At 39.2% G+C, this 18,319-nt stretch overlaps 1 long non-coding RNA gene across 2 annotated transcripts in view; it reads right to left on the bottom strand.

Annotated features, from left to right (window-relative positions):
- The window catches only part of LOC135711939 (uncharacterized), a 214,519-nt gene that overhangs the window by 48,046 nt on the left and 148,154 nt on the right, over window positions 1-18,319 (bottom strand). Inside the window, exon 1 of one of the 2 annotated variants that reach the window (XR_010518512.1) lies at window positions 11,185-13,592. The exons of the other annotated variant lie outside the window; for it this stretch is intronic. This is a non-coding gene — a long non-coding RNA (uncharacterized LOC135711939). Of the gene's footprint in view, window positions 1-11,184; window positions 13,593-18,319 lie in introns of those variants that run through there. 2 annotated transcript variants of the gene reach the window in all.

Raw genomic sequence — 18,319 nt, 5'->3', positions numbered from 1 at the left:
AGTCTATTGATTGCTGACTTCGGTGAAAGAGTTTTAATTTTTGGAATTCATGAAATCTTGCGACGTCTTGGACAGGCAATTTATTGGCCCAGACAAACAGACATAACACATTGAATATTTTTCAATATAAAACATCGTCACTAATACACTACCGCCATCTGTTGAGTATACTGTGATGTGTAGTACGCTGAACAGATGGCGGTAGTGTGTAAACGTCAAACGCAAGGGTTAATGACTATGCACGCCACAGGTGGCGGTACTACCAACTAAAAACATTTAAATTGATTGTTAAATGCGTGTTCGATGAACAAATTGCCAATGTTATGTCTGTTTGTCTGTAGTATTGGGTTACAGATGGTACCTTTGCCACAGTTCCTTGTTTGTTTCAGCAGACGGGGCTCCGCTACTTTTCATTCTGATGACAATAAAAGCAGAATCGTTGTATCGAAAAGTATGGCAGGAAATCCTGGAAGCAGCAGGTATGTTTTTTGTTATCGAATGAAAAACCACAGAATTCACTATTCTTCATTTCATGAGCTGTTCTATGACATCATCCTTTATTCAACATTAGCTGTTTTTGTTATTGAATGAAAAAACATAGAATTCACCATTCTTTATTTCATGAGCTGTTCTTAGAGGAAAAACTTTTCTTCTTTGACAATTGCAATATGTGTGTGAGAATATATTACAACAAATGTGTGATTTTTTATTCCTAGATGCGATTGATTTCAAGATATAGTTCAAAACTATGCTGAGTTTTCATTGCCAGATTACTTAACCGCTATCGCTATACTAAGCTTGGATCTAAGTAAATATGTAGCTACGTCACTTATGATATGATAAATAATGGATTCCAAGCTGTGCTTATTAAAAAAACTATGTTTGTTTAACTTGCATTGTTTACCATGCTCGAAACAGGTTTCTAGAGTTGCACAGCAGCAAGGTATTTTATGCCTAACGTCCATTATGCCTAACGTATGTTATTCCTAACTTCCATTATGCCTAACGTCCGTATGCCTAACTTCCGTATGCCTTAAGTCCGTATGCCTAATGGGGTACACTCTTTGATTTGTACACTAAACTAAATTAATAATTGAAAATCAAAATTTACAACAGCAACTATACTGAAAGGTTCCGTTAATAACAGAACATCATACCTGGACACTCAAAGAACATCAATTTACATTCAACACTGGACGGATCAGCCTAAAACCAGCCTTTTACAACTGTCAAGAATGAGGCTTTTCAATCCTAAGTAGGTGCATGCTTCTCAACAGCACTTCTCTTTAGAGGAGCTTTCATGTCACCCATAAAATGACAGAGCTCAAACCACCCTGAGAAATTAGTATACCTATCTAATAAAAAAAAAACTGAGCCGAATAAGAGACCCACTGCATTAAGCTGGTTGGATGACGAAGATGCCAAAGAAGAGTAAGAAGCATTCCCGAAGTGTCGTTAAACATTGTTTTTTTTGTGCGCTGTTTCTGCTGAGTGGTGCAGTTTTTATATTCATGTGCATTTGCTGCTGATGCAACAGCGAGGGTCCTCCAAACCTGATACAAATATCGTTCAAGTGTTATTGTTGTTTTACGAGCTCCCGTGCGATGCAATTGGATTCGTCATCGAGTTTTATTTTTTATGAGAATGGGCATCGGAGACGGGGAAAAAAGTTTTCAAAGTTTCGTGATTTGGTTTGGCGATATTCGGCGGTACGGTTTTGTACAAGATATGCATGAATATGTGGCAAATCCAGGGAAGTAGAGAACATGTCCAACCCAACAGATTTTCAAGACCAGACCGGGAATCGAACCCACCGCTAAAAACATGATATTACCTGCCGTAGCTGATTTGGACCCCTATCTGAGAAAATTCTTCAAAGTCTCAGAGTTCTGAAAATTCTTTTGAAATAATTTCCGTGGGCCATATTCAATCAATTTCTTTGAAATACCAAAGTTCGACCAATATTCGAGATTGTGGTATTTGAAATGTATATGAAATGTATAGGATGGGAAATGGACAATGCTCCATACAACCTTTGATGCAAATTCCATCAATATATTTACGAAGAAATTATAGCATAATTTGTTTAGTAATTATTGCACCATTCTTAATCAAAATAAGTTACAATTTGCTTAAAATCACATATTAATAGACAAAATAAAAATACACAACGAAGATGCAATATCAGCTTCTTTCTACCGACCTTGAGATTATGCTATTACAATGTATTTAAATAAACAATTGATAAGCTCGGAGGAATGTTCAGCCTTGAGCCATCTGCTATTTGTTTCCTGTGCATGCAAACGGATCAACGTTTATTTGACTAAATTGTGTAAATACCCGATTGGAATTAGCTTTTCTTCGTCAAGCTTCTGGACAACCTGTGCATTGAATCGATGCATAATCGGTTAAAATTTCATTCGCAATCAACCGTATAGTTTCCACTAGGCATGTTGGGTTGATTCTTAAGGTTCTTCCGTTCGGTACATCGCATCACACACCGGTAAGGCAATCTAATCTTCTGTGCCCACCGGGGTGTTATCAGAAACGCGCAAAACGTTCAGCTCTCTTCTGGAGATAACAGCCAGTTAGTGTGGAGTATTGTATTTATGATGGGCATAGACTTTGGATCTGAGCCATCAGCATGAAACACTGTTCCTACTAGAGAGAGAGTAGGGGTTCAGCACATTCCAAACGCGGCTATATTTAGTCACCAATCAGTCAGTCAGTCAGTCAGTGGATCACCGAGGCACCACTTTCATCAGAAATCCATCTAGCTAGAACGTGACACTCGGCAGAATCCGAGTCGATTCAACGTCGTCGAGTGCATAAGCTTCACGCGGAGATCACGGCTATCAACGTCTCTGATTGACGGCGCATCAGTGTCTCAATTTTCATACGATCGTTTAGTCGGACACGGCTCTGCATACATGCAATCGAAGATTGTATTCGTATTTCTGCGGCAGCAGACCACCAAGTAGAGTAGCAGAAAACATCAGAATCGCAGATAAATCTGGTAGCGTGCAACGAATAAAGCAAAATCAGAAATGGGCAAAAAAGTCTGAACCGCTTCTCGATTGCAACCTCCAATCTTCCAACGACGACGACGACGATCATGATCATCTTTCGCAGTTCGGAAGAATTAGAATTAGAAAATGTCTATCGCGTTTCCCTTATGATCATGTATTCGCTGCCTGCTGGTGCTGGCTGCTAGATGTGCGATGATCAATTCGATTCAGCTTGAGACAGGAACGGATTCCGCAGAGATCCAATGGCAAAGTTGTGTGTCTACATAAAGAGACCTTCCCAACACACATTTGGCAGCCGACACGTGAGTCGCGTCTGATGGCGATTACTCAGGCTCACACACACGCATACACACGTAAAGCACAGTCTTCGTGTTAAACAGCAATTTAGTCAGGAAAATAAATACAGTGAGTGATTTTAAACCGGCAGAGTAGAGCAGCGACCCGATGATAATAATCTTGGTGATCATCGGCCACAGTGAAGCGCAACAGGGTTGCCAGTGCATTTGGTTGGCGTTTAGCTATGGTGGCGGATAGTCGATATCGATTAATATATGTCAACCTATTTCTCCGCCGAAAGTAGTTTCCGAAATGTGAAACATTGCGCTTGCTATGTGTCATTGGTAAAATATGAGGGTTACTCGGAAACCCGAATTAAATCAAATGCTAAATTTGCTATTGTTTTAAAATCTGATAAGACAACGATAACCCATTGCCAAGCTGATCCTATCCTGAAAATATTACTCTTATAACCTTTATTAAATCGTGAGTGTTCGGTCCCACTTCTACTGTCCGTAGTTCTAAAGTTATTCTTGGTATATTACCAACAATGTAATATCAGATCGATACACTCCCACGATAGAGCCTCCATATATTATTTTGGAGGTTTTCAAACTTTTTTAGCGTTCCCAAGTTATCCCAAAAATTTACAGAATGATCCACCGAACGCGTCTGCCTGTGACATAATAAATTAAACTGCACACCAAATTAATACCATTTTTAACAAGACGATATAAATGCGGTCTTGCCGAAGATTTTTGCAAAAATATTAAAAATAAATTTTGTGCTACACACTTAATCTATTTCGGGAAAATCTGCAACAGTCGATTACCTCGGCATTTACTTTTGCTGATATATCTTCAAAATATGTGTTTGTTAGCTAATATCTCAGCAAAATTTTATTTGTTATATAGTTGAAGATGCTAATTTCAAATAACAGACTAAAGTGGTAATTTTTATACGATAGATGAGGAGATGAAAGAATAAAGTTGATAGTTCCGTTAAAGTACGGCAGTGTGAAAATCGTATATAGAGAGTAGAAAGCGACTAAGAACAACTTTTTAAGAAGGTACAAATCGGTTTGATAATCTCTCTTTATCAATCTCTTTCGTTGGAAAGGGATGGCGGGGGAGTGAAACGAACATGAAAATGGAATATCTAAGCAACCAGTGTATTTTTACATTGATTATATCTGGGTGTGGCCAATTCGGTCCAGGAGACTCAATATTACCACCAACGACCTTAGTTTTTAATTTTCATGACATTTTAGGTCTCATATGATGAATTTCAGCCCAAGTCGGACACTGACCACTCCCCCTAGGGCATCCGAAACATGTTAAGCTATGATCAATTTGGTCCTAGAATTGTAATGTGATTTGATGTGTCACATGATGAGATGAAAAAGTTTGGAAAATTTTGTGATGCTGGCCGCGCACATCGTGGACATATTCTGGTTATGTTTCAGAACCGAAAAACCAAATCAAAATAGTAGGTGATCTTAAACTTTAAGAAGAAAGTATCCTTAATTTGACGCAGAAATTTTCTAGATCGCATACTTTTTCCAATATGCAGGAACATTTAAGAAGTTCTGAATCTTCAGAAAAGTCCAGACTTTTGTGTAAGTTCCAATAAATTAAAGACAGTTTCATTAACTTCTGTTAAAATTCGAAAACCCGGAAATTGCTGAAAGTATAAGGAGTTCTGAGAAGCTCAGGCGATTTCCGAAAACTTTAGCAATGTCCTGAGGGACCCATGCAAATTTAAAAAACGTAAGGAAAGTTACATGAACATTAGATCATTGTGAGAACATTTTATGGAAGGTTCTATGCTTTTTAATGGCACTGTCGAGAACTATTAAAAATAAAAATAAAATCGGGAAGATCAGAGATCTCCAATGCTGATGTTACAATAAATTCAAGAAAATTGTGAGAGCACTTAAGAGATTTCGTAAGCTTCAAGAAAGTCCAGAGACTTTCAAAGATGATTAGAGATATTCTGGTAGTCTTATCATAATCAGGGAAGTTTTGAGCGCTTCGAGGATGACCAGAGAACTCCAAAGCAGCTCCTAATTTCAGTAGAGTTTCAAGAACTTTACGGAATTTCGAGGAATTATGGAATATTCCTTAGTGCATTTCAGGAATGTTCCGGAAACTTCAGCGAAATTGAATTGAATTTTGAATATCAGGGAAATTTTTTAGATCATTAGAACATCTCCCAAGAATCTCTTTCTTCCGGAATTATGTCCTTGTTTCTTTCAACTGTTCCGTAAGCGCTCTAGCTTCCGACTTTCTTCAGATGTTTCTTCCAATCTACCTTAGGAAGTTTCTGCCAGCGTCTACAGGAAGTTTCTTTCGTCTTCTCCAGGAAGTTCAATTAATTCTTCCAGAAATTTATTTCGTCTTCTTCTGGAAGTTTGACCGTAAGCCAAAAGTTTTTTTTTGTTCGACTTCTAGTTATTGGAAGGCTTTCCCTGGAAATGGCTACTTCTGGAAATTTACTTCCGATTTCCAAAATATTCTGGCTTCCTTTGGATGTGACATTCGATTTTTTTCCGATAGTTTATTTAAATTTTCGTCAAGTTTCTTAATTGGTGTCTTGGAAGTTTCCCGGATGTTTTTCCAACTTTTCTTAGAACTTTCCTCGAACTTCATCCAGGAAAGCTTCTTTCGTCTTTCCCTGGTTAGTAAAGAATTGCGAGCTTAAAGAAAATTCGCATTTCAAGCTTATTGCTTATCGCATATTAGCTTATTGCGTGCTCTCAACTTAGTGTTCTAGATGCACTTTCACAGTTATTAATTGAGATTGAGAGCTTTCGATCCCTGTATATCATTTTTGCATTAATATAATTGTGTGGACAGGGAAGTCGAGAAAAACATTCCTAGACTGGACCGGGAATCGAACCCAGCAGCCTCCAGCATGGTCTTGATTTATAGCTGCGCCTTTACCGACTTTACCGAAGATGAGATGATTGGGGACATGGTTCGAGGCGAATCGTACAAGTATCTCTCATTCCCCGGTTGACCTTCAGTTTCTGGAGCAGTGAAATGAAGCAGAACTGATGAATGATCGCAGTAGGCCGCGCTTGAAAACTGACGTGTTTTTCTTTTGCTGCGTATTTTTTGTCAGCGAATTAAACATTTTTTGCTTTTAATTTGTTAATTTTTCATTCAGTGATTATCGTGTTTTGCCTGTGTTTGCCTTGAATCTAACCTCCAAAATCTACGACGCAGCATCAGTTTCATTGTTCGGTGTCAGTTTGCATTGCCTCCCGGGAGCCCGGTTCTCCAAGTTCGGATGCCACATTTTCGACGTGTCTGTTCTATTGAGAGATTCGTCACTATTGGCGAGTTTGAACCCGGTCCGGTTGGTGAATTAGCCCGGGAACGTGCTGATAACGTGTCCGTCGCGAGTTTTGGTGGTGATTCGGTGGCTGACGTTGCCGTCAATCAGTAAGTTTTCCGCTTGCACAAGTGCTCGGCTGCTGGTCTCTTGCCGGTGTCGGAGATTGCGAGCAATATGAACTGGATACGCCCAAGACTGGACGGGTGGTAGCTGGTGGCCGCGAAAGGTTCCTGGGGAAAGCACTAGACGTGAACCTTCTCCTACATGATCGTGGCAATGCAAGACAATTTGTGTTCATGAATGGAGTAACTAGTAATGAAGTAACTATTACGACAAAGGTAAATCACGAAATGAGATGCAAAACGTAGAGAAAACTACGGAACCCATGAATTGGAGGATCAAATTAACATGGTGAGACCAGCCCAAATACTTTTAAAATTAAAAAAAAAACTAAATACGTGCCAGGATTCAACAGAACATTTTGAAATTGGAAGTGTGAGTGTAATACTAATATCCAATTGATAGAGGTAATACGTACATGCGGGGCTTATTGTAAGTAAAGGAACCTCGGAATGGGCGTGCCTCTCCAGACATTCTGAAATGGGTTGCTGGATCTACAATAGAGCTATCACTTTCTAACTGCCGGACTAAAGCTGTCTACAATGACCATAAATGCGACATTGAGTGATCTCTTCATCAACCACAACCGCTCAGGCGTTATAGTTTACAACTAACCTGGAAGAAACACAATGTCACACGGTCTGACTTGAAGGAGTTTTGGGGATTGGAGGAGGTTTCGAATATTGTTCCCATAGTACTCTCGGAAACCGGAAACGTGCCGAAGAAGCTGATGAAAGCCCTGAAGGTGCTGAAGATGGAGAAGGAATTACCAACTATCCAGAAGTCGGTGATAAATCAGCACCTGCGCCATCATTCGAAACTTCCTAGGCCATGGCGAAGCCAATCCGGTCCCGGAAGAGTGATGACCAGAGTAGTGAGTGAGTTATAGATGTACACTAGGGTGCTTCATTCTGAAAAAAGTGATGAATTTCTGATGGGCCACCCTCCAGTTCGATTCATAGCCCCAAAATATGAACCTGTGCAAAAATTGGTAAAGATTGATGAAGGTTTAGAGGTCGCGCCAATGATTTGAAATTTGTATGGGAATTACTATGGAAGAATTTAAAAAATCGCTTATATCGCTATAACTTTGCTTCTACTTGTCCAAATGTCGAAAAAATTTAGTATGTTATTGCTATGGCAATAAACAAAAAGCCTACAGTTGCTACGCTCAGTTTTGCAGCGTATCAAGAATTATAAAAATGTGAAAAAATGGCAAAATAGGGTAAATTGACAGATGAATATGTACAAGGCAACAACGCCAATTTCATCGCAACAACAACAGGCTTGTTGATCATTGTCATGACAACCACATATTTTTTTTTTTCAACGTTTGGACAACTACAACCAAAGTTAGAGCAATGTAAACGAAAATCAATAATTTCCCATACTAATTCACCAAAATCTCCATACAAAATCCAAATCATTGGCGCGACCTCTAAACCTTCATCAATCTTTACCATTTTTTGCACAGGTTCATATTTTGGGGCTATGAATCGAACTGGAGGGTGGCCTATCAAAAATTCATCACTTTTTTCAAAATGAAACACCCTAATGTACACGTTATATTTTATATGCTTAAGACTTCAAATGTGAATGAACACTATGTTTTGACCACTTATAACACTGTCAATAGCTAATGGATTGTAAATCTAAACAAGCCAATCGATTGGAAATTTTTCTACTAATCTGCTAAAATGAACACTTTATCAAAATTACACAAATGTCCAACTGTTGCAATGGTAATCAAAATTATCACCGATTGCCTGCAAAAAGCGCTTTCCCTACCACAGATGTCAAAATAGAATTCCATCCGGTCTCGCCGAACAGTGCTTATTCAATCACCGTGTGCGGTGGTGTCCATTCGGTCGTCATCAGTAGCAGCAGCACCAGTGCTTTCGGCGCGTTGCGTTGAACATTGTTCTCCAGCATACAATGAAAGGTTGCTACCACCATAAACAGTATTTTCTGGACATTTTTCAAGGTCATCAATCGGATGTCAGTTTCCATAAGTTAAAATCTAACATACCATGTATTTTTAAGGCAACATTGGGGGTGCAATTTCAAAAACCACGGTATGAAAGTGGTTGATTTTGATCCAGAGATGATGGATTTTAATTCTTAATACGCCACTCGATGGGACATTTTTCTACGAATCTGTTAAAATTAAGACTTTATCAAATTTCCAAAGGTCACTATTGCAAATTGCACGAATGTGCAACTGTTGCTATGATAAATAAAATTATCACCGATTGCCTGCGAAAAGCGCTTTCCCTAGCACAGATTTCAAAATCGAATTTCATCCGGTCTAACCGAACGATGTTTATTCAATCACCGCATGTGGTGAGAGGTGATGTTCGGTCATCATCAGCAGCAGCAGTGCTTTCGCCTAGCTATCAAGGCAGCCCTCCAGAGCCCTCGATTCACCGAAGAAGGAGGAAAAAGCCGCACCGCTACTGATCGGATTCAGTTGCTCGTCGTGAGCCGCTGTAGGCCATCTATGTCAAGCGCGTCACCCTAGTTACAAACAACATACAGCTCGCCAGCCTCATCCGTGTTGAACCTCCTAATAGCTCAGCATTACCATCACGACAAAACGGTTCTTTTCAGGACCACCATAAATTATTGTTGTTTAAGAGTTAATTTTCATAAAACGTTTGCTCATCTTTCTGCCAGTCATATCACCCCTAAAGCTCTTTGATATTGCACCCAGCAATTAAACGTTTGTGGTCAAATGCGTAACAGTATTGAAGTGGTACATAAAAATTCTCGCAATGACCGAATTCCACATGACCTTGCCAATTAACATAAATTAGGTAAGGTTTTTTCCAGGACGCTAGAAAAAGCAATAAAATCTCAATGTTATATGATTGATCGCGAATATCTCGCGAATGGAAAATTTTGACAAGAAATTCCTCCAACCAATTTTTGCTTTTTTATTATCCACTAGCTGAGTGTGCCCGGCCTTGCTCGGAATTCAATGTTAGCTTGAGCTTATGCACCGATTAAAAAAAGCATGCTATATTGTTCGTAGCCCCCCCCCCCGCAAATCTAAGGGGATACCCCCTATGGCATCCATATGCCAAATTTGGTTTCATTTGCTTGATTAGTTCTCGAGTAATGCAGAAATTTCATAGGGGGGAGGGGTCTCGAACAATCCCCTGCATACAAATTTTCTCGAAGATCGGTTCAGTAGTTTCCGAGTCTATAAGGGTCAGACAGACATACATACAGACATAAATTCATTTATATATATATATAGAAGATAGATAAATAGATAGTTAAAGTGACCATAAAACAAAGCAAGAAAGTTGACGCATTTCGCACTTATGGTATCTGCTGCAGACATAACTTACGAGTGGATATTAGAAGCGCATGACTTCTCTTTTTTAATCCATGCAAACCATTTTCTAGCCTTTAAATATTCAAGCATAATCCATTTTTCACAGAGATGGCGCTGTTCCGCTGGTGAGAAGTGATAAAAATCTCCATATATAAATTGAGAGAAGTGGGAATAATTCGCTTTCAGTGCAGGTAAAGAAAAATGAACGACAACCTGAAGAAATTAGTCAGGGGCTTTGTCGTTCAGTTTTTTCCCGGAAATTATTGTTAAACAAGCTACAATTAAATAAAAATGATTTTTCCCCATACAGTTTTACCTGCTTTACTACCAGTCCCCAGAGAGCCAAAAAATTCAAATTTGAGAGAAGGTTAGCTGTCACTAGTTTCTCAACATGCCATGTATTTTGATGACACTCTATTTGGGATTTCCCTTTCACAGATTACAAAATAGAGTACCTGATACTGCAAAACATGTCTGGTACCTCTCCCTCCTTTTTTACATATTCTGCACAAAATATACTTTCTGCCCCGCCCCATTCATAAAATTCGGCAGGAAATCCTGTGAGGGGTGAGTAGGTGCAAAATGTGTAAAAAAAGGAGGGACTTCCGATGTTAATCTAAATGCATATATAGAGGTACCAGACATGTTTTGCACTGCACTGTCCTCTGTGAACAATTAACGGAAAACAGATTATGTGTCGTTTCCGATAGATGTCACCGCCAATAACAGCAGTGACATCTGATGGAAAATGAATGCAGAAGCTTGATAAAATGATTAATTCCCTAAAAAATGCTGCTTGTTTTATGCCAGTTCCAAGCCAATCCGTTCTCGATGGAAAATTAACAGTCTAACAGCGGTTAAAATGTAACATTTTGTAGTCACGGTTTCACTGGTAAATGCACTGAAACAACATCCTCCAAAGTTCATTCAACAATAAACATAAATCTTCTGAAATCAAGAAACTGTTGACAAACAAACGCCAAAATCAAAACAAGCAACACATATTTCGGTTGTCACCATCAATCCTTCGTTCCTTAACGTAAACATAATCCGACAAAACCGTCCAATACTAACCGATTCCAAAGAGTAATCCCAAATTTTGAGGCACTGTTCAAACACTTTTCAGCCGAAAAAATATCATCCAGATCGATGACGATGCCCACGGTATCTGTATTCTATCAAAACTTTGTCGTCTGCTTCACCGTCGCTTTGTTATTATTTAGAACCGTAAGCACACAGCACTATGGAATAATATCGAGCACCGAAAATCACGAGCACTGGCCGTGTGCATTCACAGGACACAGAATGACGGCACGCAAACCCACACTGAGAGACACATATAGGCACACGCAATTACCACCACTAGAATCACTAAACACAGCCGAAAAACTAATAATCAACAAACACACAACCGGCCCTTGGCAATGGAATCTTTTGGCTTCCTTCCTTCCTTTATTTATTTATTTATTTGTTGTTGTTGTTGAAGCAGTATTCTCACTTCTCCTCCTTCGCCAGCAAGGACTCTTCTTCTAGTTTCGATTTGCTTCCTCTTTACTCAAAGCACAGATTTCCCTATTTCTTGCTTGCTTGATTCACTTTGCTTCGCATTTCTTCTGCTTTCGGGTCGATATTCACTCAAAATTTTCCTCTCTTTTCACCCATTCATCGAAATCAAATTATTCCCACTCTGCCTCCGCTGACTCTTTGCTCTTTCTTCGCCGTTTGTCGGCTGGCCTGCTTTGATCGGTTTTCTCTTTGCTCCGAAAAAAAAAAATCACTTAGCACACTTTTCCGATGGCTATTTTTCTGTGTCGGGGGCTAATTTTTTTCTTCTTTTGCATACAGCACCACTAATGCATCATCACCATGAATAATCATTCACCACTTTTGCTTGTGCGATGCTGAAGGTTGTGTAAATTTCTTATGCCTAGGAAAATAACCTTAATGACAACAATTATTATCTTTCTCCCTCTGTACTCACTACCAACAAGCTTTGTTCTGCTCAACTCTTTGTGTGTGTTAAAGTAACAATTTCAGATTTGGGTGTACTTTCTTCTTTCAGCTGACCAAAGGCTTATCGGGAAACCACAATTCACTTGCTTGATAATGGGTGACGTTGTAGAATTGGTTTCCCTTACTTTACGGATCTTCTTGATTTGCCTGTTCTTTTCTTATCCCTGGAAATTGCACACTTGAATCTTATCTTCGCAAGATTGACTTTGGTAGATTTACTTGCTTCGGAAATTCTTCTATCTGGCACCAGATGGTCGCTTGATTAAAATTTATCCATTTTTCATAACATGTTTAGTACTTGAATAAATAAAGCATCCGCTTATCACTTTTTCCAACATCATTTGATAATTTATAACCGTTTTAACAGGTAATTAAGAACACCTTTTTTTCCCTTCTGTTTGTACCTCTCTTGTTGTGTTTATCTCTTCCTTTTGATGTTTCTTCCTCTTCACCGCATTCCACTACAGCAGCGGTACATTCTTGAGGCCTTTCCTACGGAACAAGTTGCATTTAATCATTAGCTCTTCATCCACATTGCACAATCCTTCAGAGCTTATTCCGGCAGTTGCGACGGGCGATTGCTGCATATGTCGTCGTTTTCGTGGTCTTTCCTGCTGCTGTTTCTGCCACATAATCTCATACCTTCTCACAGCAGAGAGGCCACTTCCACCACGATACAGGTCTGCGCTGTGTCGTGAAGTCTGGTTGGTCTGGCTTGGTTAGCTGTTACGTCGTCGTCGTCGTCGTCCGAGATACTCGTTTTCCTTTTGCCTTCTCTTCCGAGGGTCTTCGTGACGCGCGCGAGCTCTACCAGCTACTTCTCTACAATAACAACAACTACGAGAACAACAAAAACAACAACAATAGCAGCAACGACAACAACAACAACACAACTGCTGACTTGACTGGTGCTGGCCGCAAGAACAAGTTTTGAAATATTTTTCGCTTCCCTTCTACATCCACAGTCACTACTACCAGCCAGCTAATACTACTACCGACCGATCGACCGACTGACTGCTGCCCGAAAACTACTGCCGTTTTCCGCCGTGTTTTCTGCGTTCGCTTTTCGCTATTCGGATTCAGTTTGGTCAAGCGGAAAATTTCGCAATCAACAGAGAAAAATCACTTCCAATCACTACTTTTGCAAAATCACAGTCCCCAACGATTTTTCTGTTCACTGACGAATTTCTGATCCAACACCGAAACCGGAGTGTCGTCTTACTGTTTCGGAAACGTTCACCTACGACGTTCCCCCGCAGGAACGGAATACCTACGGCGCACGGCACTCTGCCGAAGACGACGGTGTGCTTTTGGGTTGGGGGAGGGGGGAGTGAAACAACCACACGGTGTGGGTCGGAGTAACGCGGAGCGCACCAATGACTCTGGCGGATCGCAACCGATTCACATGACGTACGGACTCAAACTGAACGGGAGTGCGGAGCTCAGTTCGATGTGAAGGTACGAACGAACCGCTTTGTTGGCTGTGGTGTGAATGGGAACAACACTCATTGAGTGCGAATCGGAGAGTGGCGAGCGAGCACGGAACCCGATGAACTCACTGAGAGAAATCAACAGTGAAGGAATGGTGAGCAAAGACACCACTACCGGCACAGGGTGGGCGAATTTCTCGGATGGGAAACATAATGGCGATAGGGTTGGCAGGCAAGTGCTGTGTTTAATGGTAATGATTTTTAGTGAGCTTTGTTGTCAGTTTATCCTTTTCGAGATGATAATTTTAAACGAAATTAATACGGTGATAAGTAACCCTTTCTTTAAGGGAAAGCTCACCGCTCCGAAAAAAATAATTACGTTTTGAATTTTCTAAAAATATTGGAAAAAGATATCAAAAATCTAAAAAAATCACATTTTGTCTAATTTTTCAAAGAAAATTCACGTGCAAAAACATTTTGTATGAGTTATTATGGCATAAAGTTGGACTCAAAAAACCACAAAACATCGATTTTTCGGTTTTGCTGAGAGTCCAATTTTTTTTCATGATGAGATAGAAAAAATATTTTTACATGTAATTTTTGAAAAAAATCTAGGGAAGAAACTGATTTTCTTGGATTTTTTATATTTTTTTCCAATATTTTTAGAAAAATAAAATTTATCGAAATTATTTTTTTATTTTCGGGCCGGTAAGCTTCCCCTTAATGCATCTTTTAATTTAATTCTTCTATAATGCAAATTTCAAAATCGTGGTCAGATTCCTCAAATTCTGAACAGTGGTGAGTTGGATGCGGCACTCCGAGGTATCAGGGAGGGGCAAATACCTCCCTTTCTTATTTATTTTTCTCTAGATTTAGAAAATTTCACTAATTTTCCGCAATGTCCATTAACAGCTTAGAGGGGAGTGGGTGGTAAGTGTTTTGTATTAACAACTGTCTACGAAAAGGGGTAGTAGGGTGGTTTACGGACAGCCCTACAAATTATCCAAGTCCTACCAATGAATAATTTTGTTCGGGTCTTAGATCTCGAATGCTTTTCAAAATGTCTTAAATTTTAAATCTTGTTGACTTACAGCATCATACAGTTTTTTGAAGCACATGATCGCTAATGGGTAACTGGGTAATTTGGCGGAATTGTAGACAAATAAAAATTACACTTTGCGATTATTTTAGAAAATTTTAAGTTAAACTTATTAAGATCACGCTGAGATTTCGGACTAAGATGAATCTTCAAGACTGAGGAAGTCGAACAAAAATATGAGGTTTATTTTTTCCACAGTCTAAAACTCTAGAAGCTAGAATTTGTTTTGAGATTCAGTACCTTGAAAAAATAAAAATAAAACCCAAGCTTGAGCAACATTTTTAAGGTTCTGAATCGAAGATACAGATGTTGGGTTTTGAAACTTTTACACGATCATAGATTAAAATACAAGAATAAAATTATTGGATAATTTTCAAGGTGGACTTGAAGAAAAAACCTCCATTTGTGACTTTATCTAAAATATTTCGACGAGAATGAATTTTTTGAAAATTCTGAGGAGTATTCCAATCCAGTTTTTCAAATTCGGGATCTCGATTTATAATGTTTTAAGTATTTTTTTTAAATCCTCAGGATAAGAACAGTCACAACATAAATATCTTAATTTTGAATCTTGAATATGGTTCTTAGTGTAGAACATTGGGATCATGATATTTTTTTCAAAGATCAAGATAAAAAAAAATGGAAAATTGAGGATATCGAACATTTTGATTTGATCTTGATCTAAAAGTTTAATTACTCTGATTTTTTTTTCGCATTCTAAGATCCTAATTAAGCTGTTTACAAGTAGAAAATCCGATAAATTTCAAATGATCTGCTGCCATGATTTTTGTTTGATGACTGCGGTCTTAAACAAATCGAAATTCAAAATTTTAGAAAATGGCATGAGTACGAAATCTTGCAAATCTTTCTGGTTTAGAATATCAAAAATATTTGTTAGTCCGGAAATTATCAAAACTCAAATGATGCTGAGTTTTAGATTTGATTAAAAACTCACCTGGCTTGAACTTGGATTTTAATTAAAAAAAAAATAAATTCACTATCTTCAATAATTTTCTAAGTACGAATTATTGAAGCTTAAACACGTCCCAGAACCTTGTAGAAATGGTCCATGTCTTGAATAAAAAAAATAATAGACGGGTCTGTGCCTAGGGGCACGAACGGAAGCTTCACGGAGGACCGCTACTGGACGGAACAAATATGTTGAGCCTTTAGTTCTTTTAATTGATCGATAATCTATTATCTTAACTCTTTCCGTTTTTTAATTGGTGGCCCTGAAAAGCGCCGGAATATTTTTCGAATAGTGACTCTGAGAAGGACCGTTATTTGCTTTTTTTTTTGGTGTCCTTTTGATCGTTTGGGACGGCTACCGTGTAGCTGATGAAAAAATAGTGATTATTGATACCTGTTATTTTAAAAGTTTGTTTGTGACATTAAATTCTGAATGATGATATTACCATATGAGAATCATCTGTTCACTTCTGTTACCAAAACTTATGGGAAATTAAAGAAAATTGCTTGAGGAAAAAATATAGCGATATAGTTTTACCATATAGACCAGAAGGTCCCGAAGAAACGTGCTCAGCTTTTTGGCTCAGCTCTGGTACTCTCTTCGGTCCCAAGCTAATCGATGCAACCCTCGAAACATGGGAAAATCCAAGAGCCCCTCATTTTATCTGTCAAACTTTGATAGCGAATCAAAACACACATAATGTAGTACTAGAATGTGGACTAGAATGGGGTAAGTTAATCGATTTGCTTGAGACCAATTGTAAGAGAAATAGGTGATGAATACTTTACATCCTACATCTGGAATATGTAGCGCAAATGCCGGGAGTGGTCGGAACAAACGTGATTGCTCTTTGTTCTTTTAAGTATTCGAAAATCTACTATATTAAATCCTTCTGTATTTGAATTCGTGGCCTTTTGTTTTTCAAATGATGGCACTGAAAAGGACCGTTTGTTGTTTTTTCCTGGTGTCCATCGAAAGGGTTGTTGGAGCTGGAGGGTACGGATCGAATAGGTTCTAATCGCTGCCTAGATTTCCATTTCCTTTTATTTTGGCGCTATTTGTTGATATTGCTGTTGTATTTGCTTCAGTTGATGGAGAACTAACACGAAATGCATAAACGTGCTGCCAATTGACGTCTGCGGGAAGGTTTAGAGCTGGATGATTTACGCAAGTTTATTCTCTGAACCCTGATTTTCCGAATACTGCTATTGGCACTGATTGATGGTTGTTTGTTGTTGTTTCTCTCCATGGTTCAAAAATATTTCAAATTTGTGAACTTGTTTTACCCATCATCTAGAGATCTTAAAATAAATTTTATAGCGTAGAAATATAGTGGCCCTGAAAAAGGCCATTTGGGATCTAAGAGATTTGCTTGCTGCTACTTTCGGGATGGTGTGCTTACACCATTGTACAGCGGTTGAAATATTGCAGGTGATCAATGTTGTAGTCAGCCTAACGGAACGACTGCAGTGGAACGTCCGAAAGATGGTGAAGCTACTCAGAGAGCCTCCGATGTCCGCGTCCTTCGGGGTCCTACCAAATTTGTGGTGACCATCTCCATCGCAAATGAAACTGCCATTTTAGATTGAAGCGAACAAACTGGTGTACTTATCTCCAGAGACAGCGTGCTCAGTTGGCTTTCCTGGCAGCAGCATTACGCAGGAGATCATTGTAGTCAAACTCAGCTGTGTAACGTTCGAAGGATGTCGTTGCCGTTGGTAATGCTTCTCATTCTGATGTCCGCGTCCACTTTCAGGGTCTTTCAAATTAGTTGTAATGACTGTCCCCACAGCTAATGGAATTGCAACTGATCACGTCCACTGAATTACAGTCTGTTTTATACTTGCAGAATAACTAATTAACGTCGTGTCCGACGCTTATCCGTCCGTTGCTCGAAAGTAAATGACGAAGAAAACGATTTGGCAAGCGTTTTTATTATCGCTGCTTTTCTCCTCCCTTTCATTCATTGGTGAAATGATGGGCGGTCAACCGAGTGATGAGCTCACTCATGTGAGCATGCGCATGCGTGTGTTCAATTTGCGCTCTATAGTTACGTCCGTGTTTGGGATTTTTCGTTACATGTCTGAGTTTTGATTTTTTTTTTAATGTGACACCCAGTATAGAAATTAAAAACGTGGTCCTACGTCAAAATTCTAGTCCAAGAACTTTTCCCTGGATTTAATTAGTTCAAGTCTAAGCCTTCTAAACAAATTTATTTTTTAACATTCCTACAGGCCTAGTCGACCCCCTGTTCTAGGGAACCTCATTATTGTTCGGGGTCCTCCATATAATTTCAGGGCTTTTTTCTTAAGCCTCATGGAGTTGGAATACTTCAGGGAATTACGTACAAGTTTAAGCAATTACATACGTGGAACTTAGCGGAAAATGCAGCATACTTAGTAGAAGTTTTGAGAATTGCGTAGCATTTTGAGCATAACGAGCAAGCCAAGTGGGAGCTTTTCCATCAAGCTGCATCCAACGAACAACAACCAACAAGTATGGAGGAACTGGATCATCCTCGAGGCAGCGAGCACCGCAATACCGAAGACCAGTCCGAACCCTCCCTTGCAGAAAACCTCTCCACTGGTGGTGTGCCGAAACAAAATCACCAATCAAAGCAAGCAGAAAGGCTCTCCATGTTGCAAACCGTCTGCCCTAGGCCCACTCCGATAAAGAGCGTGCCACCGAACACTACCG

This window comes from Ochlerotatus camptorhynchus, unplaced genomic scaffold, assembly GCF_037179485.1.
Source record: "Ochlerotatus camptorhynchus isolate MF236.1 unplaced genomic scaffold, CSIRO-AGI_Acam_v1.1 ptg000445l, whole genome shotgun sequence".
NCBI classification, from domain to species: domain Eukaryota; kingdom Metazoa; phylum Arthropoda; class Insecta; order Diptera; family Culicidae; genus Ochlerotatus; species Ochlerotatus camptorhynchus.
The sequence above is the reverse complement of the archived record's forward strand: the minus strand, read 5'-3'. Positions and strand labels throughout refer to the sequence as shown.